The sequence below is a fragment of the Tupaia chinensis genome, unplaced genomic scaffold, assembly GCF_000334495.1.
Source record: "Tupaia chinensis unplaced genomic scaffold, TupChi_1.0 Scaffold000685_1, whole genome shotgun sequence".
Taxonomy (NCBI): domain Eukaryota; kingdom Metazoa; phylum Chordata; class Mammalia; order Scandentia; family Tupaiidae; genus Tupaia; species Tupaia belangeri.
The window spans coordinates 2,435,003-2,460,225 of record NW_006160208.1 but is presented as its reverse complement, the minus strand read 5'-3'; the positions used below and the strand labels follow the sequence as shown (position 1 = coordinate 2,460,225).

At 44.7% G+C, this 25,223-nt stretch overlaps 1 pseudogene; it reads right to left on the bottom strand.

Moving 5' to 3' along the window:
- Window positions 1-12,735: 12,735 nt before the first annotated feature.
- On the bottom strand, window positions 12,736-21,621 carry LOC102493475 (myosin light polypeptide 6-like; annotated as a pseudogene).
- Window positions 21,622-25,223: the final 3,602 nt, after the last annotated feature.

Below are 25,223 nucleotides of genomic sequence, written 5' to 3'. Positions count from 1 at the left end.
GAAAATAAGCACATGGGTGGTGCCAGTTTGATGGTATCCATGCAACAGTCACTGTCCATGCTCAATCTCGCATCCATGGCATCAGCAACTTCTCTGGACTTTTCCTTACCCAGCACCCCTGATTCCTCTGCCCCCTCTGGTCACCAGTAGTATTGTCAACCCAGCAAGGACATCAACAGGAAGTGTCTAGCAGAAGATGGGGCTTGTTGGTGCAGGGAGGCCTGAGAGGGGATCTGGAGGTCACAGCCATCTCCCAAACCATGAGGACACGCACGAAAGGCGTCTGTTGAGGCCGGCTCTATAGCGTACTCTTTACAGGAGCCAGATCCCACATGGTCAACCACAGTTCGAATTCTGGCCCTGGCAGCTTGAAAAACAGCTGGGATGGATATATGTGCATGCCCAAAATACTGACAGGAGGGAGCAATGGAGAACAGATTGCAACGTGTCCATGCCCCACTGGAGAGTGCTTCCTCCCTCTCTCTCTCTCTGGCAAGTACATGCACTCTTTGGTTATTTTTTTTTTTTAAAAAGGTCATCTTAAAAAAAATAATGCCAGAAGGTATATGCGCTTGCTGGAGAAAGAGAGTGAGAGAGAGAGAAAAGGAAAGTGAGAAAGAACCTCCCATTGGGGGACAGTCACGTAATCTCTTCTCCATTTGTACTTTCACAATTTGGGGCACATGTGCACACATGCCCGGTGTGTGTTCAAGCTACTAGATCCAAGACCTGAACCATGCAATCAGCCATGTGGGATCCAGTATCTTAACCACCATGTTCTCGATGGGCCTGTCTGTTTTAATTTGATTTCAAAACCTGAATGGAACCCAGAGACATGGGAAACCTGTATCCATAGTATCAAGGGAGTCTTAAAAAGTTTATGGAAATTGCATATTGTGAAAAGATTTTATACGGATTTCAAACACTTTTTGGACCAAAATAGACTCACACTTTAATTTGTTATTTTATTTTATTTTTTTGTTCCACACGCTTTTTGAAGTCCTCTCATATGGTCATTTCCCAAAACTTTCATTTTTGTCCACTTTGTTCATATCTCTGAAGCAGGCTAGCGCCTTGCTTTCTATCAGTAGCTCTATTTATGTTCAGTTGTCGTTTCCGGCAGGTTTTGCTCAGGCTGGGAGCAGCATGGAAACCACAGCTGCTCATCAGCACTACACGCTCTCTTGTGGCTCAGATGCTCTCGGCCTCCCTACCCTTACAGGAAAGTCTTACTAACGCTGCATGCCAGAATCTCAGGCCTTCAGAAGTCACTTTTGCCTTGTTTTAGGTAAAAACTAAGTGCTCTCATTTCTTGCTACTCCAAACATGGTCCTCAGACCAGCCAGTCTTTAGCACCTGGGAGTTCATTAGAAATTAGAAATTTTGGGACCAGCAGATGGCATAATAGTTATGTCACTGACTCTCATGTAGTTGACCATGGTTCGAGTCCCGCAACTGATGACTTAAAACTCACATAGGCGCATATGCTATGCCTGGTGTGCTCAAAATCCTCAGAGGAGAATGGAGGAGAAGGGATTGTGGTGTGGCTATTCCCCTGGGAGGTGATTTCTTGCTTTCTGTCTTTCTGGCGAGCATTCACACCCTATAGCAAACATCTCTTCTAATAAAAAAGGAGAAATACAGAATCTTGGGGCTGGGCGGTGGTTCTGCAATAAAATGCAATGCTCTGTGAGGCTGAACCACATGGAAAAACGTCAGGTTCATGTCCTGAGACCTCCCTGGGTGTGGTGGGCATACATGTACCCGTGATCTTGGTTAAGTGAGGTTAGGGTGGATCACAGCATCAAGACTCTATTGGAGGTAACTCCCTCTCTTTATTTCTCTTGCTCATGGAAGAAATAGATAATTAATGCCAAAGGGAAAAAAAAATAGAAATGCAAGATTTCAGCCTCCTGCTCTGATCTAAGGGAACCTGCCAAATTTGGATTTCAACCGCATTTCCAGTTGATCTGTGTGCCCTGCACACATGGAGAAGCACTGCTGTGTGATGTTGGGGGCCACCACTGAGAGCTTAATAGCTTATGGTACTTGATTAGCAAGTCCCAGGTAGGAATGGACACCCCCAGGAACAGCAGGAGAGGCATGGTAGACGGGACTGTCAGGTTGTCCTATCCTTACCAGACCTAGTTAACTGCACAGACTGAAAGACTTCCTATGTACAAGGCAGATTTTGCAGCACTCCTTGTTCAAATACTCCATAGAGTACTTGCTGTACTTGCATTAAGTATCGTCTGCCTCCGCATTTACTTATTTCCTAAAAGTCTCTTCAGAATTTAAAAGTAGTAGATGCTCGATATAGTGTTTTTTTTTTTTTTTAAGAGAAAGATTTTTGCTGTAGGGCACATGCGCTAGCCAGAGAGTCAGAGAGAGGCAGAGAGACAGAAAGTGAGAAATCACCCCCTGTGCTGATGGCCATGCTGTAATCCCTTCTCCTCCATTCTCTTGGGACTTTGGGCACACATGCACATGTGCTTAGTATGAGTTTCAAGCCACTGTATCTGGAACTCAATCCAAGACCTGCCACATGGGAGTCCAGCACCCCAACCCCTACGCCACCTGCCGGCCCTGCTCAATATAATTTTTGAATGAAAGGACATGGGGAGAGGGACTCAGAAGATTATGTTGGCATCAATGCTGGGCTCATTCTATCGGGAACCCTTCGCTTGGTCATATTCTACAATTTTTGAAACTTTGGAAGTGCAAAGAGGAGGGAGTGAAATGTAACTATCAAAAAAGTATACCGTTAGGGAGCTTGCAGGATGAATGAAGGTGTTGCTTTCCATGTTTTGATTTTAACATCACTTAGAAAGTCATGTGCCATATAACGATGGAGATACCTTCTGAGAAATTCACCATCAGGTGATTTTGTAATCACGTAAACATCACGAAGTGTCTGTAAACAGACCTAGATTGTGCAGCCTACTATGCACAGGGGCTCTATGGGCCCACTGCAGTGTATTTGGTGAGTTGTGGACTGAAATGTTTTGTAGATTATAACTATGTATTGCAGATGCTGTGAATTATGCCCTTTGACCATGAGAGGTGAGTGGCGTCTCTTCTTAGACAGACAATTACAGTTTCTTGCTCTGTATTAACTTGAACAACCATCCAGAAGGTTTCTCTGCAGAGCCTTGGCTGAGAGGGCTGAGGAGTTCTTTCTACAGTGCTCAGTCAGTGCATCACATACAGTTTCATGCAAGGCTAATTTTCACAGAAAACTAGAGGTATATATTTCTCAAAATAATAAATTATTGTAAATTGCATAGAACTTGGAGAAAATTGCATGGATGGGGCAGACTTGTGGAAAACGTTAAAGTAGAAATGTAGATTTCGGTAATGTTAATAAGGGGTGCATTTTTTCTTTATTCATGCTAGAGCATGAGTGAGAATGAGAGAAGAGAGAGGGGGAGAGAGAGAGAGATGAGCACTTTCCACAGAGTTCTGGTCATTGCACAATCCAAACCCCTTCCTCCCGTCCTCCAGTGGTGGGAATCTGGTCATTCTTGTGTGTGCCTACTTCCTTTTTTTTATGTTTGCCATAGGGCATGTGTATTTGCTGGAGAGGAGAGAGACAGAGAGAGAGAAGGAAAGTGAGAAATTCCCCCTCGGGAGGATAGCCATGCTACATCTCTTCTCCTTCATTCTCCTCTCAGGATTTTGAGCATGTGTGCACACACCTGGTATGACTTTCAAGCCATCTGGTCTGGGACTCGAACCTTGACCGATGTGGAAATCCAGCCACCTTAACCACTATGCCACCTGTTGGGGCACAGAAGTACATGCAATTGCGGGTGTTTTTTGAGTCCTCAGGGCTTGGATTCCAACTGTGTGGTCAGCCACATGGGATTTGGCTTCCATAACCACTTTGCCATGGGGCCAGTCTGGTTTCTTTTTTGTTCTTTTTGTCTTTTCTTTTCTTTTTTCTTCTTCCTTTCTTTCTCCTTCCTTCCCTTTTTCTTCTTTCTGCCTTTCTCTCTCTCTCTCTTTCTTTTAATTTATTTATTTACTTACTTAATTCACTAGAGAAAGGAACCCCAACAGGGTCTTCTTATGCCATGACCCCCACTCCTCCCATACCATTTTCCTGTCAGCCAGGACCATAGACTGTCCATGGGGACATCTGGTGTGTTTAGGTTGGTGCAGGAACTGAACCCAAGGCCTTCCCATAGGCCCCAGTACTGTGCAGTACTGCCCTGTCACCTGTGCCACCACAGCTAGGCCGTGCTAAGGGGTTTCTTGTTCTGGGCAGGAATCAAGTTGCAGGTGTTTGGCATAAAAGAACCTGTGCAAGCAGGGGACAGCTCCATGAATTGTGGTGGAAACTCAAGCCCTCTGTCTATGATAAGCTAAGCTGACTGTCATCATCATTCATTCACTACCGGAATCCAGCATTAACCATGTGCCAGGCACTGGGCTGGATGACGTTGTAGCCACAAACAATTAAAAATTTAATTGCTGGGGCCAGCAGGTGGTATGGTGGTCAAGGCACTGAACTCCCATATAGCGAACTGTGGTTCAAGCCCCAGACATAGCAGCTTGAAAAACATACCACGTGTGTGTACGCAAGTGCCCAAAATCCTGAAAGGAGAATGGAGAAGGGGTTGCAGTGTGGCCATCCTTCCAGGAGGTGATTTCTCATCTTCCTCCTCTCTGTGTCTCTCTGGTGAGCACATGTACTCTATGGCAAAAACAAACAAACAACAAAAAAGAAAGAAAGAAAGAAAGAAAGAAAGAAAGAAAGAAAGAAAGAAAGAAAAGAAAAGAAAGAAAGAACGAATGAACGAACAACAACAACAAAACCCCACAAAACTTAATTTGCCTGGGCCAGCCTGCAGCCTGGTGGTTAAGGCGGCTGGATACTCTATGGCCGACCATGCTATAAGTCCTGAGAAACACTCTGGGGGCATACATGTGCCCAAGATCCTGCAAGGAGGGAGAGATGAAAGAGATGGTTTGTGCTGTGACCATGTCCCATGGGGGGTGCTTTCTCATCTCCACTCAGCCTGCTCTTCTTCGAGCAAGAGCATGTGCCCTCTGACAAAATTTTTAAAAAAGTAAACAAAGCAAAACTTAATTAAACTTAATTGACTTTGGGAGTGCTAAGGAGCTCTCATTAGGGTAAATTTATATAACTGGACTTTATTCTTTTTTTAAAAAATTTGCTGCACGGTATGTGTGCTTGGGGAGGGAAGGGGGAAGAGAGAGAGAGAGAGAGAGAACGAACAAGCGAGAAATCACTTCCCAGGGTGCATAGCCACTCTGCAATCTCTTCTTCTTCATTCTCCTCTGGGGATTTGGGCATATATGCACCTGTGCTTGGCATGATTTTCCAGCCACTTGGTCCAGCGCTCAAACCGTAGTCAGTCATGTGGGATCCAGGCACCTTCACCTCCACACTACCTGCTGGCCTCAGTATAACTGGACTTTGTTCCTCCCTAACACCAAAGTAGGTGATCAGGAAACAAGTTTGATTGGTACGAAGGAAATTTGGGTGACCAGGTGTGTTACTTTCCGTAGTTGGTCTCACAAATGACTATAAACTTGGTGGTGGCTTAAAAGACAGAAATGTGGGCTGGCCTGGTAGTCTAGTGGTTATGGGAGCTGGATCCCAGCCAATCGAACTGCGGTTTGAATCCTGGCCTCAGCAGCTTGAAAAACATGCTTAGTTCTCAGCATGCGTGCCCCAAATCTCAACAGGATGGAGAAATGGAGAAGGGTTACAGCATGACCACACCCCATTGAAGGGTGCTTTCTCCCTCTCCCTGTCTCTGGTGAACACATACAACCTCTGGTAGTTAGAGAAAACTAAACAAAACAGAACAGACATTTGTTCCCTCACAGTCCGGGGGGCAGGAGTCTGGGATCAGTAGAACTGGGCTGAAATCATGGAATCAGCAGAGCCATACGCCCTCCCAAGGCTCTAGAGGGAAATTTGTTTCTTGCCTCTCCAGTTTCATGGCTTTTGGTATTTCTTGGCTTCACTCCATTCTCTGCCTCTGGTCACATCATCTTCTCCTCTGATTGCCTTTTTTTTTTTTTTTAAAGACACTGATAGTGTTTTTAGGGCCTATCTGAGTAATCTCCCTATCTCCAGATCCATAACTTAAATATATCTACGAAGTCCTACGAAGTCCTTTTTTTTTTTTTTCTTTTTGCCATAGAAGCTTCCAAGAAATAGGGCATGGATGTCTTTTTATTTTAATTAATTAATTAATTTGCCATAGGGCACATGCATTTCCAGGAGAGAGAGAGATAGAGAGAGGGAAAGTTAAAAATCTCCCCTCTCCCCCAGGGGGTTGGCCATGCTACAATTCCTTTTCCTCCATTCTCCTCTTCGGATTTTGGGCATGCATGCACACTTGCTCAGTGTGATTTTCAAGTCACTGAGTCTGAGACTAGAACCGTGGAGTTGGCTATGTGGGATCCAGCTGCCTTAACCTCCACACTGCCACGGCCCAGGCCATGGATGTCTTTTGTGGGTCATTGTTTAACCTCCTACAATTGGTGAAGTGCCACAGAAGAGGCTAAGACAGCAATTGTGCCCTGAGAAGCCAAGGATGATGCCCCAAGAAGGGGCAGAGACATGGAGGAGAGAGGAGGGGAAACACATTCCATCTCAAGACTTGCTCAGAGCTAACCCTTTCCTCCTTCCCCTTCTTCCTCTCCAGCATCCCTGTCACATCACCGGTCCCTGGCTCCCAGGCCTCAGAATTGATGCTGCTATAATTACGCCACATGAGGCACTAGATTGTCCTCAGTTTATCGACCACAGTCCCCATTATACCCCCACACACACACACATACACGCACGTGCATGCATGCGCACACACACAGGTTCTGTCTCAGAGCTGGGTAATTAAGGCCCTATCTGTCCTCAGTCTTCCACCCATTGTCTTTCAGCATCCCCCTTCTCCTAGTGGGCCTCTGGGCTTTTGAACAGGCCATGGTTGACATGCTCAGCGCAACCTATGATTCAGAAAGGTCTGAACCTGCGCTCTGACTGCTCACTAAGCAGTTTGGGTGAGATACCGGCTCGCTGAGATGGTTCCCCACGCTCATGCCTGGAGCTGCATAGGAGCTGAGACTCAGGTGCTGGTTACATTCCCGGAACAGTGCTGGAGCCGCACAGTGCAGTGGGGACAGAACCCGGATGCTGCCTCTCAGACGTTTGCAGAGTGAGGCTGCCGGGGAGCTGGCAGGGATGGTAGGAGGAATAAAAGGAAGACTTCCTGGAGGAGAGGTCACATGAACTGAGTCCTGAAAAGCAAGTGGATAGTTTTTTATAGCTACCATAACAAATTACCACAAGCCTGAAGATTTAAACCAATGGAAATTTGATCTATTACAGTTTGGGAGGCCACAAGTTCAAAACCAAAATGTCAGCAGGGCCACGCTCCCCCTCAGGGGAGAGTTCATCTCTTGTCACTTCCAGCTTCTGGTGGCTCTAGGTGCCCCTTGGTTTGTGACAGCACCACTCCTTTCTCTACAACCTGTCTTTACGTGACTGTCTTCTCTGTGCATCATTTCCTTTCTGCGTCTTCTCTTATAAGAACCATTGTCATTGGATGTAGGGTCTGCCTGGATCCTGGATCTCAGGATCCTAAACTTAAATATAGCTGTAAAGATTCTTCTTTCCCAAGTAAGGCCCCATTCTTAGGTCCCAGGTGAAGGTATCATTGTCATTGCAGTGAGGGGTGTTGGTGAGATGATTCATGCCAATACAGTCAGAGGCAGCCGACAGCCAAGCAGACAGGAATGAGGACAGGTGCTCGCAGAAAAGGCAGTGGTATGAAGATGGCACAAAACCACGAGGTAGCTTTCTGGTCGTGGGAAGCCACAGTGTGGCCTTACTAGACAATGAATTACGAGGATGCGTGCGGTAGAAAATGAATGAATGCTTGTGCAGCAGTAAAGCACGATGCTCTGCAAGGCTGACCCACATGGGAAGGTTTCTGCGTTGTATCTGGAGACCTCCCGGAGTATACTGTGCATGTGCACGCCTGTGATCCCGGCTAAGGCTGGGGGCGGGTCACGGCATCCAGACCCTGTTGGGGTGCAGTCTGTCTCTTTTTCTCTGTCTCTCTCACTCATGGAAGAAATACATAAACTTAAAAAAAACAAAGAAGAAAACGAAGGGTGAGTTTACAGTGCCGGAGTGTGGTCCTGGCACTAAGTTCAAGGTCTTCATGTCATGGTGGTTTGGGTAAAGGTGAGGAAGCTCTGAATGAGGGTGGAGACGGCCAGGCTTGTTTGAGAAATAAAACCAGCAGGGCTTGGGGAGGGACTGAACATGGTGCGGGAAAGATGGGGAAGGTGACTGCAGGGTTTCTATTGAGTTGTCGGGGAAGTCATGACTTTTCTATGTTTTTCTATGCAAAAATGCATCATGACTTTTCCTCTGACCCAATAGTTTGGGAATTGATTAGATGGTGATTGTTCATTGATGCTGGCAGTGAGGATGAGAAGGGCATCTTGGGGGTAGGTAGAATAGGACTGGGAGTGCAGGATAAGATGCCTCACTTAATTTTGGACATACTTATTTTAAAGTTCAAGTGGACACTCCATAAATGGATCCTCAGGAGAGGACCTGAATTAAAACTGAAGGTGAGGGATTGAAGGGCAGCACTGGCCCACAGGGGTTGGCAGAGCTTGAGTATGGATGAGTCACTTCAGGAGAGCTTGAAGAAGAAAGGCAGGGGCCCAGGAGAATTCTGAGGGATGCTGATGGACAAAAAGTGGGTGAAGGACTGTTTTTTTTGGGGGGGGTACATGTGCTTGCCAGAGAGAGATGGGGGAGAGGGTGAGAAAACTACTCCTCAGGGGGGTTGGCTATGCTGCGATCCCTTCTCTCTGTTCTCCTCTCAGGATTCTTCAGCACACGTGCACATGCATCCAGTGTGTTTTTCCAGCTGTTGGGTCTAGGACTTGAACCTCACAGTCAGCCATGTGGGATCCAGCCAATGTAACTACCTGGCTGGCCTAGGTGAAAGACTTTGACCAGGAAGGTTTTGGGGAAGGGAAGGGGGTGAGAAGGGAAGGAGGAGAGCTCAGAGAACTTCTAGGATTCCTTGGACCGAAGGTGCAGATGGCTTTGAGATGGAAGAGGTGATGAGTATGAGTAGGATCTGACATAGGAGAGATTAGAAAATGTTTCCAGGACTCTCGAGGACCATTGGATTGAAACACAGGTCATTATCAAATTCTGTAGGTGTCTGAGGAGTGGTAGAAACAGAAAAGAGGGTTCAAATTGTCTTTCTTTTTTTTAGAGAGAGATTTTTGCTATAGGGCATGTGTGCTCACCAGAGAAACAGAGAGACAGGAAGCAAGAAATCACCCCCTCAGAGGGGAGGGCCATGCCACAATCTCTTGTCTTCCATTCTCCTCTTGGACTCTTGGGCACACACACACATGCACCTGGCATGAGTATTAAGCCATTGGGTCCAGGACTTGAACTGCAGTCAACTACATGGGAGTCCAGTGATGTAGCCAGATGTTATGCCATCTGCTGGTCCCCCGATTCTCTTTCTTCTCTTGTCTTGTCCTGAACTGGAGAATATGAATGCCTCCCAGGTGATGAATTCAGACTGCAGGCTGGAAAAACCAGCCCTCTTGGACTTTTGTCACTGGAGTTGAGTCAAGTGTATCTCCTAACACAAATCTTGCACCCTGGAGGTTCATGTCTTTCAGGAAGGGAGGAGGGATGGGAGCAGCTCTTCTCTAGGCTAAAGCTGACAAGAGTCAATTCGTAGATAGTGCTCCATCCTCCTAGGATTGTCCTCTGGGCACCAAATGCTTTGCTGATCTTGGCTCATTTAATTGCCACTACAATGGGTTGAGTATTTGTTTACTTTATAGATATGCAAACTGAGGCTTGGGGAATTCAAGGACCCTTAACCAGTGGACATATAGCCAACAGGAGATAGAGCTGGAAACCAACTGAGGCTTCTGACTCCCAGACCAGTGCCCTTTCCGGCAGGATGCCTGGCCTTGCTGTACCCTTGACCTGATGGAGATTAGAAGTCATGGGGGTAGGGTGCGGGGGAGACCAGCAGTTAGCGTAATGGCTATGTCACTGGCCTCCCATGTAGTCTATCGCGGTTCACGTCCCAGACCTGGTGGCTTAAAACTCAGGCCGGGCGCGTGTGCGTGCGTGCCCAAGATCCTGAGAGGAGAATGGAGGAGAAGGGATTGCTGTGTGGCCAAGCCCCCAGGGGGTGATTTCTTGCTTTCTGTCTCTCTGTCTCTGTCTGTCTGTCTGGTGAGTGCACGCACCCTATAGCAAAAACCTCCTTAAAAAAAAAAAGAAAAGAAGAAGTCACGGGGAAGCTTTTCATCTAAGGGACTCACTCCCACCTTCCAATAAGGAAGTGCAGCTGCTGCTTGCAAACAGGGGCACATCCCAATGCCCAGTGATCTTAAAGATTTGTTATCTTTCTCGTAGACTCCCCCAAAGTGCAAGTTACCCCAAAGTCATCAGTTATTGAATTCTATTCTTTTCACTCTCTCACACTCTCCCCATTTCTGATACTCTAACAATGGCTTCCAAACTCTTTTTCAGACAAGAAACTTTTTGGCAAAACACCATCCTGGGTCTAATCACAAATCCCAGATTAATTAAAAAAAAAAAAAAAACAACCCACTGACCCCCCCCCCAAAAAAAAACAATTTTGTGGGTGCGGACCTAGAATCTGTATCTTAAAAAGAAAGAGGGCCGCTAGGTGGGTAGTGGTTAAGGAGCTCCCACATGGCTAACCACAGTTTGAGTCCTGAATCAGGTGACTTGAAATTCATACTGTGTGTGCATATCAGTGTGCCCAAAATCCCAGGAGAAGAATGGAGGAGAAGGGATTGTGGTGTGGCCATCCCCCCTGGGGGGTGATTCCTCGTTTTCCCTCTCATTGTGGCATGTATCTGATACTGCTGCTGTCCATGCTCTCTGTTGACCGTCAGTCGTGCCAAGGGCATGTTGTGGCTAGGTATTGACATTAGGTTTTGGCAGATGGTTAGGATGTTGCCCAAAGGTTCTAAGAAATCTTTTGTCATTGATTCTGACTTTTCTTTATATGAAGACAGCTTGACTCCCTCGCCCCTTAGCTTCTTGTTGTCTCAAGAGTAAAACCTGTGCATCCAGTTTAAAACTTGCCTGAACTGCAGGACTCATTTGAGAAAAAAAAAAAAAATGTGTTAGGGTTATCCTGGATCTAAGAGCCTTGAGACTTAGCTCTGTGTGTGTGGTCAAGGCACTGGATCCCATGTGACTGCGTGATTCGAGTCCCACACCCAGCTGCTTGAAAAACATGCAAAAAACATGCCAGGCACACGTGCATGCATACCTCAAAATGCCAAGAAGAGAATGGAGAAGGGATTGTAGTATGGCCATCCCTCCCAGGGGTGATTTCTCACTTTCTCTCTCTCTCTTTCCAGTGAGCGCACATACCATATAGTAAAACAAACAAACAAAACAACTAAGAAAACGGAACTATTGGTTTAAAAAGAAAAAAAAAAAGCCACAGCTCTGAGGCCACTTCAAGATGTGGGCAGATACGGGGTTGATTAAGTGTTAGTTGGTGCCCTCTAGTGGTTGAAACTATTAAAAAACCTCTAAGAAAGGGCTATCCACCTTTATCACTTGCTGGCTCCATGTCCTGGGGATAAATGTCCTTAAATTACTCAAGACTCAGTTGTCCCATCTGCAAAATAAACAGAACCCTCATCCCATTGTTGTGGAAATTAAATGAGCAAAGGTCAGCGAAGCACTTGGTGCCCAAGGAGCATAGTCCTTTGAGGTGGGAGTGCTGACTGACTACAGCTTAGAAATGAACCTGGATTCAGTCTGGGGCTCAGCCTTTGGAGACCTGGCAGTGTCTGGGCAGCACACCTCATCTCTCTGGTTGGAGTATTTTTATGTACAAACCAGAAGGTTTGGATGAAGGTATCAGTGAACAGGGAATCAGTATGTCCAAAACGTTGCCTGCAAGACCAGTCTGGGCGAAGTCTAGGCAAGAGAGTGTCCTTGCCACCCGCACAGACCTCTGCCACAGCCCTGTGATGCCCCATGAGGGCATGGGCATTTGAGCACTTGAGACTGGGACCTCGTTTTCTCCATCTTTGTATCCCGAACATTTGGCCAATGCCTGGCAAGGTGAAAGTGTTCCATCCAGAGTCACCCAGACTGCGAAAAGAGCAAGGGCCAGAGGAGAGAGTAGGCTAGCCTTGCTTACAGTTGCTCAAGAGGTGGCAAGGCTAATGAAATCGTTTATTTGTTTAAGTTTGTTTATTTCATGGCTGAGAGAGAGAGACAGAGAGAGAGAGACAGGACCCTCCAGTGGGGTCTCAATACTCTGATTTCACCTCCAGCATCAACCTGCTCCAGCTCCCGGCCACGTGTGTGGCCAGCAAACCCAGGAAGGTCATCAGACAGGAACCCGGAACTTTCCTGCATGGTTCAGACTTGCAGAGCAGTTGCATTTTATTGTTGCACACCTGTCCGGTCCCAGGATGGAGTCTGAAGTGGAACTTGGCACTGTAGCCCTTCACACCAGAAACACAGCTGAGAGCGGGTCTCATGCTGCCCCTCGGGGCTGAGTGAACCCCTGGGTCGCTCGGCACCCAGGCACCCACCTGAACTGTGACCGCCGGCGTAAGCTGGCCAGTGGGAGAGGCCCCTCAGCCGCGCTGGCCGAGGGAGGTAAGTTCCCCCGCCAGGGCCTTTCGTTACTCTCCAGCCGGACCTGAACCGAGGGTTTTGGCACAGTCGGCTGCCGGGGTACTCCGGAATTGCTGACCTCTCACGGCTTCTGTGATGATATCCAGGTCCTTAATGTGTCTGACAAAGTGAAGGAAACATGCACATAGTGAAAGGAAAAGGAAGTTTATTAAGTGAAAGTGAAAGTACACTTCTAAGAGGAGGAGCAGGCCCGAGAGGACAGAGAGTGGCTCAAAGGCCGGGGCAGGTGCGTCCTGCCAGGTTTATCTTTTTTAAACCTTTAACGGGTCGTGCTTGTTGATCATTGGCTGGGCCCACGGATTGTTCTCATCCCATTGGCTCTATCAAATGTGACTGGAGCCACTGATCTGTCTATTGGGTATGTCAAATGTGGCTTAACCAGCTAGATAGATCCCACTAATCTCTTGCCTTCACTGCCTTGGGAGAGGAATTTTCTGTCTTGATCAGGTTTTCCCATCTAGACACACAGACAGATGCTCCGGCACCCTTAACTGAGAATGTTCTTTTCAGCATGGAGATATCATGCCACTAAATCTTGGCTAAATTTTAAAGACTTGGGCCAGGATCAGAGTCACCCTGACTGAGAGCAAAGGGGTGTTCATTAGAGGTGTGGGAGTTTCCTGGTTTCCCCCTCTGTTAAGCAGAAAGCCTGATCTCTTTGGGAATGCAGGCTGAGTGTGTGGTCCTGGGGTGGAACCCAGTAGTAGTTGTCTGGGCTGTGGTGTGTACCAAGAATGCTGTTAGGCACTTTCCACACTTATTTTTGTTTACCAGTCACAATTCTTTAAGGTGACTTGCTCTTCGTTTTCTAGAGAGGAAACTTAGGACCAAGGTAGCTAATGGCGTTCGCAGGTCATCACAGAGCAGTGAGGGCATCCTGCAGGCTCAACACCTCCTCCCCATACCAGGGGTCTATACTCAGGCTGTTTCGGAAATTCCCAGGAAGCTTTTCTTTTCTTTCTTTCTTTTTTTTTTCCACATTATTTATTATTTGTTTTTTGTATATACTTTCAATCATATTGTTTGACTTACAATGAGACCATTTTGATATGTGCACATTTCTCCCCAGACCCGTTGATCAAAATATCTTTAACAGATAACACCACACCTCCCCATCCCATCAATGCTCTACCTCTGTATCCCTTCTTGCTGCCCAGGCCTCTTCGATCTCTGAGCTTATGCTGTGGGTGGGGCCTAGGTGTGGGTCTTTTCCAGAACTTCCCAGGTGTTCCCAGTGTGCTGCCAAGGCTGGAAGTCATAGCCAGAGGTCCAGGAAGCACCCACCTGTGTTTGTTAACATCCAAGTTCCTGCTGCATCATTCCACCTGGATGTCCCACACTTGCAACAGTCAAAACAACGCTCTATCTTCTCTCTTCAAGTTGTGCCTCCCAGACACTCGTAAGAGAAATCCTTGAGTCTTCCATGATTTATGCTTTGCTCTGATTAAATCCCACAGCCACCAAGTTCTGAAGCCTTCCTTCTTTTTTAAAATTTTTGCTAGAGGGCATATGCACTTGCCAGAGAGACAGAGAGAAGAGAGAGAGAGCCCCAACCCCGGCCCTCAATGAGGCATGGTTATGCCACAACCCTTTTTTCTCCATCCTGTTGAGATTTGGGGCACATATGTGTATGCACCTGCTGTGTTTTTTCAAGCTTCCTAGGCCAGGATTCGAACCACATGGGCCATATGGATCTGGCTCCTTTAACCCCCAGGCCATGGGGGCAGCCCTTGTCGATTATATCTTAATACCTTTTCAGTCTGACCTCCCTCCACATCCCTATAGCCACCACCACTGCCACTTCATAGTTTCTCTCATGAGTTTGGGCAAGAGCCTCTGAAACCTTTGCTTGTCACCTCCTCCAATCCGTTCTACATACTGTTGCTAATATGCGTAAAAACTGTTAGCTGCTTCCCATTGGCTTCAGAAGAGTGGTACCCCAACTTCTCTTGTGTCATGTCTCACCCTAAGACACCAACTATCTTCTCCTGCTACGTTATTTTAGGCACCTCTAGTATTAAAGTACTTGCAGTGTTCCCTCAGAGCACTAAGCATCCCGGTGCCTACCCGCTCTGTGCAGGCAGTTCCTTGTGCTTTCAGTGCCCTTGCACAGGGCTGCCCCCCATGCCCCAGGCTGCTTTCAGGACCTTTCCCACCGTTCCTGTGTTCCACAATTATAGCACTTTATGTCGTCTTTTCCTATTTGGTTGTCTGTCTTCCCCACCAGATTGAGAGCTGCCGATAGTAAGCTTTCCCTTCCTCATAACCCAAAGCATGCTGCCTAGCACGATTTGGTCACTCAGCAAGTATTTGCCAACTGAGGAAGAACGAAGAGAGTATAGGAAGCATGGGCTCTGACACAGGCTGCCAAAATGTAATGCCAGCGAGTTTGGCTTGGCGGATGCAGGATGGCTTGGACAAAGGACAAGAAAGAGCTAGGGAGCTAGCTACAAGAGATTCTAGTATCCTGGGAAAGAAGTTGTAGGCCTAGAGTAAGAGCTCAGGGTATAGGAACAGAGAGAAGGACATGATCCCAAAATAAGTAGGAATGGAAAGGCAAAATGTGTGATCACATACTGTTTCCTGGTAAGTGTGGGGACATTTCTAGAGAGCACCTGTATACATTCAACTATCCAAAAAAACAGCCACATGCAAAATTGTTTCCCATCAATGCCTGGTTATAGTTTCTTGAACTATTTTTAGTTAGAGGCTAAGTTGGTATATCTGAAGCTTCAGTAACATTACTATAAAGGGTATTTATTGGATATGTGGCAAATATGGCCCCCTATATGTCAGGGACCATCCCATATTATACAATCGCTTCCTAAAAGTAGAAGCCAGAATTCCATGTCCTCTCCCCTGAAACTAGGGCATCGGAATTATCCGAGGTTCTATGGATCAGAGTTTTATTTAGAAGAAAGCAGTATAAGAGAGGAAAGCCGAGTGAAATCCCTTCCTGGAAGAGGTGGTGTGGTTAGCGCAGACAGCCAAGCTTTCAGAACAGCAGTGGCAGCAGCCTTGGTATCTTTTCCATCACTCGGTGTCAGGGTGCGAGCTGCAGGGTCAGTGCTCAGGATTAATGGTGTCATGACTGAGAGAAGCCCAGTGGGGTAGATGGTTGTTATTCCTGGCTTCATTACCCCTGGTCTAATTGTTTGACTTTCTGAGAGATACCATGAGATCCCTAGTATCCTCTAATAAATTTGTTTTCTGTTTAAACTCACTAAAGTGGATTCTGTTTCTTACAACAAAAACTCTAGACCACTAAGATCACTTTTACACTATAGGGTCTAAGGTGTTTAGAAGAATGGTGGAATTAAAACTGAAAACAAATGGGGGACCAGCAGTTGGAGTAATGGCTATGTTGCTGGACTCCCATGTAGTTGAACACAGTTCGAGTCCTGGACCTGGTGGCTCGAACTCATGCCAGGCTCATGTGCATGCGTGCCCAAGATCCCAAGAGGAGAATGGAGGAGAAGTGATTGCAGCATGGCCATCCCCCATGGGGTGTGATTTCTCGCTTTCTGTCTCTCTGTCTGTCCCTGTCTTTCTGGCGAGTGCACACACCCTATAGCAAAAACCTCTCCAACACACACACATACACACACACACACACACACACACAAATGGGGCTAGGAAGTGACATAGTGGTTAAAATGCTGGGCTCCCACACAACTGGCCTGGAGGCAAAAATCATGCTAGGGTTATGTGTGTGTGTGTGTGTGTTTTGCCAGAAACCCAGAAGGAGTCTGGAGGAGAAGGGATTGTGGTGTGGCCAGTCCCCATGGAGGTGATTTCTCACTTTCCCTCTCACTGTCTCCCCTTGTCATTCTCTCTGGAGAATGCATGTGCCCTATGGTGAAAATCTTAAAAAAATTAGAAAATGAACAAAGGAAACAGGCTAAAGTATAACAAGAAAATACAAATAGAAGCAGGACAAAATGATGGCACAGTGGTAAAATGCAATGCTCTGCAAAGCTGATGCACAGGCGTCAGTTTGCATCTGAAGGTTCTGAGTTCATGTCTGGAGATTTCCTTGAATATGACAGGTGCACATATGCCGGTGATCTGGAGCTGGCTGAATGTGGGGTTCACTCATGGTATAAGACCCTGTGAGGTGGTGCTGTCTTGCTGTCTTTCTGTCTCTTGCTCATGGAAGAAAAAAATAAAGGCATACACATACACACACACACACACACGTGTATATATGTAGATAGTAATGAAAAATTCCAAACATACACAGAAGTATGAGTTCTATGTAGATTGAACTCCATCATGGTATCGATCTTCATATCAGACAAGATAGAGTTCAAGCCAAAAAAATTATTAAGGGACTTTATAATGTTAATAGGTATAGTTATCAAGAAGATATAATAGTAATGGGAGTTCATTCATCGAATAACATAAAGATCCATTTATAAAGTAGAAATATAAGAGATATAAGGAGAAGTAGATAGAAATTATATTTTTACACTATTTCTAGTCTATGACATTAGGCAAGTATATTGAATGTACTGAAATATATTGAGCTCTTTCCTGGAAATAGAGAATATACCATCTTTTCAAGTGCCCATGTAACACTTATAAATTACAGATATTCTAAGAATATAAATAGTACAAAAAATTCTCTGATCATCATGTAATAAAATCAGATATTAATAATAAAATCAGAAACAAAGTGTTCTTTCCACTAAGAAATCTAAAATCTGTCTATTTACACATTATAATATTTATAAATAAACTGATGTCTTGGATTTGGAATAAGGTGAACCAAGATTGCTTATTTCATATATCAATTATTGTTGAAACTCTGTGGTAGGTACATAAGAATTTGTTATACTATTTCCTCTACTTTTGTGCATGTTTAGAAATTTTTATTAAAGAATTTTAAAACCACTTTATCAACTATTCTTGGTATAAAGAAGATATAGAGATCAAAACTGGAACATTCTAGAAAATGATATTCATGTATGAAAATCAATGGCATGTATAGAATACAGATAAAGCAGAGCTCATGAGAAATTTTATAGTCTTAAATACTTAAGTCAATACTAAAAAAAAATAATGGAAATAAGTGAATAAGTGAGTTAATATCCAATTCAGAAAATTAAGAAAAATAAAAAGAGCAAAACAGTAAGCAAAAAAAAAAAAAAAAAAAAAAAAGAAAGAAGGAAGAAATAAAATAGAAATAAAAGCAGAAAGGCTGGGCTCCCACATGGCCTACCACGGTTTGAGTCCTGGACTCATGCTGGTTGTGTGTGCATGTGTGCCCAAAATCTCAAGAGAAGAATGGAGGGCAAGGGATTGTGGCATGGCCATGTGCCATGGCAGGGGTGAGTTCTTGCTTTCTCTCTGTCTCTCTGGTGAGCACATGTGCTGTACAGTAAATATCTCTCAAATAAAACAAAAAATAGCAGAAAGGAATGAACTAGAAAATAGAAAAAAGTAGTGCCCAATCTAAAAGTTGGTTCTTTTAGGATTGGCAGGTGGTGTAGTGGTTACAGCACTGGACTCCCAAATGGTTGACCATGGTTCAAGTCCTGGATCTGATGGCTTGCTTTCTAACTTTCCTTTTTTTCCATCTCTCTCTGATCAAATTTAAAAATAATAATGATGAATAAAATAAAATAATTCTCTTAAAAAAGCCGATTCTTCAGTAAAAAATAAATTATTAAATGATTAGAACCAATTGGGTCATGGGCTTATTAAAAATTATGCTATAATGGCCCTTTTACTCAGAGATATTTGTAGTAATAGACTAGTTAGGCCATAAAGTTAATTGTATAGGTATTAAAAGAAAGAAAGAGAAAAAGAAAGAGCCCATATGAATATATCTCAGAATACTTATACCATAGGGGAGATATTTACAGAGGAATTTTGAACAGATGAAATGAAGCAGTTGCACCATACCCTTCATTGCTAACTATACCAAGTCTTTTGTTTTCCTTTCTCTTTTTTGCTGTTTTCTGTCATCAGCTCATCACATTGTGTAGACTTTTCCACTGACATTCTCCACTTTTTCTTTTTTAAAAAAATTATAAAAAAAATTTTAATTAATTTACATTCATTCACTGAGCATTGGCACAACATACAAAATGTGATTTCCCTTCCAGAATATGCTGCATAGTGGCTTAATCATACATGTTATTGTCGATAATTTTCCATTTCTAGTTTCATATATGTACTTTCCCCCCTATTTTTCACTCTCTGCCATTTTGTCTACAGTTGTTTTCCATTCTTTTTCCCCCCACATTTTATTGATTCACAAAATTTCTTAGATAATCTAACTACTTTCAATAGCAAGTTCAGCTGATATATACATATCTGTGAATACATGTTGACTTTAGGTGTGAAACTCTGAGTAGAATGAATATTCTATACAGTAGCACCTAACTGATGCTGTATGGAGTAAGCTGATGCTTACTCCACTCTTCCTTATTCCATCTAGCAAAGTCCCTCCACTTCTGAGCAACTTCCTTGTTATCTGAGGAGATTGCTTCCTATCGAGGGGTGCTTGCTCGTTTTTTTATGTCCCATGACTTGTGCACACAGAGCCATAAGGAAGCACCACTTCTCTTGGTTCTGTAATTCTGCGTCCAGATTGCCATACCAAACTCCTCATGCATGACCTAGTGGGACTTCAGTGCATTTGCATGTCACCTCTGTATCTCCATGGTTCTCTGTCTCCACATTCCTTGAGACACCAACGGCTGGTGCCACATCTTGTTCTCAGCAACCCTTGGAAATGGCACATATGAGAGAGTCTGTATACCTATCAGGTCATAATCCAATCTCTCCTAGACCTGCAGCTCTCTTATTAGGTATTTAACAAAAAATTAATTAGCACCTAGTGTGTGGTAGAACTGTAAAGTACAGAGATACTATAATAAACTACATAGATGAAGACCTTTTTCACATAGCGCCTGCACCCAGTGCAGGAGAATGATCAGATAAAGACTTAGCCAAATGTTTTTTTTTCTTTCTTTCTTTTTTTTTTTTTTTTTAAAGATTTATTTATTTAATTTCATTTGTTATTATTATTTTTAATTTGACCAGAGAGAGAGAGCAAGAGAGAGAGAGAGAGAGAAAGAGGAAGCAAGAAAACAAGCCACCAGGTCCAGGACTCGATTTGTGGCTGGCCATGTGGGAATCTATGGTCTTTAACCACCACACCACCTGCTGGCCCCTCGCTTAATGTTTAACTACGGCTAAGGCATGTGCTGTGAAGGAAGGCACCCATACTCATCTTCTCACAACCACCAATTCTTGTCTCCTCCACATTCTTCAGGTATGATGAGTCCTACTCATCTTTACTTATTTTCCTTTCTAGCCTAGTCTTCATGTGTCATTTCAACCTTTCATGGCTCTCTCAGTGCCCTCTCCTCTGTCCTTTGGCAGACTCATAAGCACAGAGTAAATTCAGCTTTATGTCTTCCCTCCTTTAAAGTGGGGACCTGAGTATGCCGACACACACAAATCAACATGAATTGATGCCTGTCCACTTTCATGACATATACCCCCAGTTGTACCCTCCAGACATCCTAGCAGTGCTCACATATGTTCTTGATCCCTACAGTGGTGATTCTGGAATATCCATGCTGCTCAGCACTGCTCCAATGGTGCTTCTCAGCACTGCCTCCAAATGATCTTACTCCACTTTTCAGAAGATGTCTTGGTGTCTTAATTCATAAATAAAATAAAGATGGTCCCTGACTTATAGTGGTCTGACTTATAATTTTTTGATTTTATGATGGTATAAAAGTGAAATGGATTCAGTAGAAATTGTACTTCAGGAATCCACACAACTGTTTCATTTTCACTTTCTGTACAGTATTCAGTAACTTACAGGGGTTATACAGCACTTCATTATATATAAAGTAGGCCCTGGGCTAGATGATTTTGCCTAACTGTAGGTTAATGTAAATGTTCTGAGCACACCTAAGGTACGTTAGGCTAAGTCCTGCTGTTTGGTAGGCTGGTATATTAAATACATTTTAAAAAATAATTATTTTATTTAACTCTATTTGACCAGCAAGGGACAGAGTGAGAGAGAGAGAGAGAGAGATAGAGAGAGAGAGAGAGAGAGAGAGAGAGAGAAAGCAAACCGTCAGGTCTGGGACTGGAACTGCAGTTGGCCATGTGGGAGTCCAGTGCCCTTAACCACCACGCCACCTATTGGTCCCATATTAAATACATTTTTTTAATTGGGATATTTCTTTTCTTTTGTTTTGGGGGGGGGCACAGAAAGTGAGTTTCTTTGGTGAGTGCTGATGGCAGACATTATCTGGGAGAGAGAAGATGGGAAAGGTGTTGTGACCAGAGAGCCTGGGATGCTTTGGGGCTAGAGTCTCACACAGGGAAAGGCACAGGTTCTGGGGGTACTGGAAATGTCCCCAGCCATTCAGCAGCATACAGATGAGCTCTTCATCATTGATGCGACCATGGCTTCCTCGTGCCCTGCCTCCAGCATCTCTACTTCTACCTCTGCCATCTTCTCCCCCAAGAGTGACAGAACATGCCGGATTTCAGAGCCCATGATGTTTCCGTTCCCTTCCTTCTCAAACACCTGAAGGCCTTCAACATAATCCTCCTGGGAGCCCTGGTTCTTGTTCTTGGCCACTGTCTGCACATGGGCAGGAAGTGCTCAAAGTTCAGAACCTTCACATTCATCTCATCACTCTTGGGGTTGCCCAGACCTTGAGCACTTTGGCATTTGTAGGGTTCTGGCCCAGGGCCCTTGCCACGTCCCCACACTGGCTGTATAGGATCTTGCCATTCCCTGTCTGGTCGAACAGCTGGAAGGCCTCCTTGGACTCTGCGGTCTAGTCCTTGGTGAAGTCACACATCTTGACTGCTCAGCTCTGCTCTACCTTTTCCTGCAGTAATGGTTGACTTGGGATATTCCAAGCCACAATGGATTTATCCAGATATCACCCCATGGTTAGTCAAAGACCACCTATGGTTACACTTGCTCTTTCTCTACCCTCACACAGACTTGTATTACATTCATTCTCACCTTCATCTCCACATCTCAGATAGAAGCCCTCTTCTCTCTAAGGCTAATTTCTCCTTCCTTCTTCTGCCCTGTCCTTGTGTTTTGGATCCCCTTCACTTCCTGCTTCTAATAATTCATTCCCTTAGCCAACCCCTTTTCCTTGTCATTCTTCTCTCTCAATTCACTGGCTCTTTCCCCTTAGCATATAAACATACTCAGATTTTCATGTTATGCTGAACTCTCTGTTCTTATTCTAGAGACCTTTCTCCTGACCCACAGACATGCACCTCCACCTGGGTGTATTTCCACCTGGGTGCACTTTAGGCAGATCTGTCACACTCAGTACCTCAGGACCAGATCCCTTGTCTTCCCCTCCATGCATAAATATGCTCTGTTTTCTATTTTCCATCTCAGCAAATTCCAACGCCACATGCAGCTGCCCAAACAGAGATGAAGGCATTATTGCAAGGGCTTCCTTTCTCGTACTTTCCAAACACAGCCGACTCTTTCTTAACTATATTCCTCCCGCCCTTCCTCCAGCCAACCCCTCCCCCACCGCGGGCCTGGTGCCAAAACCTCAGTTCACATGCAGAGAGGCAGTGAGCTTATTTTAAGCCTCCTGCCTCTATTCTCTCCCCTTCTATGCCCACCTCCCAAAGGGCTCCAAGCTGATCTTTCTGTTGCACAGTCACATAATGTTGCTTTTCTTACCAGAATTTGTCAGCGGCCCCCACTAGCTCTAGGACAAAGCCCACAGCCCTCCCAGGGTACCCAAGGCCAGGTCCCTGCTGCGCTGCCTTCAATCCCACAATCCATGCTCCAGCAGCGCGGACTTGCTTACCATGCTCTGAGCTGGGAAGATCCTTCTGTTTGTCCCTCTGGTAAATGCTTTCTCTTCCCTAAAGACGGCTTATATGTGCCTTCTGCGATGCTTAACCTATCACTCCCACTGCCCTTCCGTCATAACTCCCACGTAGTGATTATCTGTACTACTACGGCTCAGCTGCTGGTCTGACAGGGAGCTCCTTGAGAGCGGAGAGCTCATCCTTTCACTTTTGTACCCTGTGTTTCCATTGCAATGTTAGTGCCCTGGTGATGCTGTCAATATTTGCTGGAATTATCTAGACACCTTAAACTCCTTGGTTGCTTCTTTTTCTATTGTAAAAGCAGCTTCCATGTCAGTCACTGAGTAACTTCCACATCCCAGGTTTGTTTCTCTCCCCTTTCTCTCCTTTGTACATCACTAAATGTCTTTCTTCCAACCTCCCCATTGAGAGGAAATACTCCCTTCCCATGTCACATCTTGAGTTTTCCTAATTATTTTCTTTTTCTTTTTTTTTTTGGAGAGGTTTGTGCTATAGGGTGCGTGCGCTCGCCAGACAAACAGAGAGAGACAGAGAGACAGAAAGCTAGAAATCACCCCCCCCCAGGGGGGATGGCCATGCCGCAATCCCTTCTCCTTCATTCTCCTCTCGGAATCTTGGGCACGCACGCACACTCGCCCGGCGTGAGCTTAAGCCACCGGGTCCGGGACTCGAACCACGGTCGACTACGTGGGAGTCCAGCGACATAGCCATTATGCTAACTGCTGGTCCCTCTAATTATTTTCTCAACACATGCGTGTTCTATGAAATGGACTCTGAATTCCATGGCCCAGACCAGCTCTTGGGGTGGGGCAGGAGATGAAAACATGTACAAGGTTTTGATCTAGCTTTGCCCTCTGGCTGGCCTCATCTGAGCGAATGGGCCTTTTGCTTACTGTTGCCAATTCTTGGCCTGTTTCCTTTGCTAGTCTTGGTTTCAAATTTCTTCTCTGCCATTTAATTACCAGGAAGAAAAAATGTATTTTCTTGGAAAACTAAACTGTTATAAAATCATCATGTCCTTCCTGTCAGTGGTGTGGCCCTCGCGAGGAGACGGGCTGGATGTTCCTCTGGCCTGTTTCTACCTCCAGCCTTCTCTCCAGAGGTCAGTGGCCTCCTACATACCCTCCTGCCTGTTTTCACTGTTAAGAAAAAAGTCTTTTTTTTCTTTTCTCTCTTTTTTTTTGTTTTTTAGAAAGATTTTTGCTATAAAGTGCATGCGCTCGCCAGAAAGACAGAGTCAGAGAGACAGAAAGTAAGAAATCAACCCCCTGAGGGGGGGAGAGATTTTGATCACGGAAGATCCTCTGCCCAGACATTAACCTCCTGCTCCCCAGGCTAACCAGGAGCCAGGATAAGCCAATCAGCAGCCATCAATATCTGAGTTCCCAAGTGGCCCCATTCAGGGATTTTGACCACTGAAGACCCTCTGCCCAGACCTCACTTCTGCATTCTTAAGATTGCTCAGATTCAACCCCAAAAATAGACAAAAACATATAATTCATCAGATGATCAGAAACCACTGTGGAGGCACAAGAAATATGAGAAATGAAGAAAATATCTCTCCTCTAATGGAAAAGAATAACTCCTCTGCCACAAAGAATACAAGGGAACTCATGGAAATGTCAGATAAAGAAATTAAAATATTCATAGTGACAAAGCTAATGCAAGAGAATAGAGACAACAAACTCCAGAAGATGCAGAAGAAAAGAGACACTGAGTTCCAGGAGGTGAGGAAGTTCTTCCACAATCTGAAAGAGGAGATACGCATCATAAAAAATAGTCAAATGTAATTGTTAGAGATGAAGGCTGTAATACAGGAAATCAAAACTTTCGTTGAAAATATCAAAAGAAGATTAGGTTATGCAAAAGATCTAATCTCAGATGTAGAAGATAGAACATCTGACCTAGAAAACTTCACCACAAAGACTGAGAAAATAATCCAAAAAAATCAGAAAAACATACAAGTAATACTAGATACCATTAAATGACCAAACATCTGGATCATCAGTATTCCAGAAGGTGACAAAACTGATAAGGGCATTGATAATCTGTTTTATGAAATCCTGGAAGAAAACTTTCCAAACCTAGAAAGGCACTCAAATATCTAGACCCAAGAAATACAAAGGACCCTACATAGAATCAACCTAAGATCTTTACCAAGGCACATCATAGCCAGATTGACCAAAACCACAGAGACAAGATACTGAAATTGGCAAGAGTGAAACATCAGGTTACTTAGTTACCTACAAGGTTATCCCATCAGGCTAACACTGGACCTCTCATCGGAAACAATGCAAGCAAGTAAAGAATGACAAAATATATTCGAAATGTTAAGTGAAAAACAATTTCAGCCAGGAATACTATACCCAGCAAGATTATCTTTCATATGGGAGAAAAAGACAAGAATATTCTCAGATACACAAAACCTGAAAGAATTTACCAACACCAGACCAGCTCTCCAAGAAGTGCTGAAGGGAGTGCTATGCCAGGAAAACTAAATAAAGACACACAGAATAAGAGTACAAGAAACAACCAAGAGAATGGCCAGCCTAATGGTAGAGACAAGTCTGGAGTTGAATGTTAACTTCCAGAGTTTATATGGAAAGATTGGACC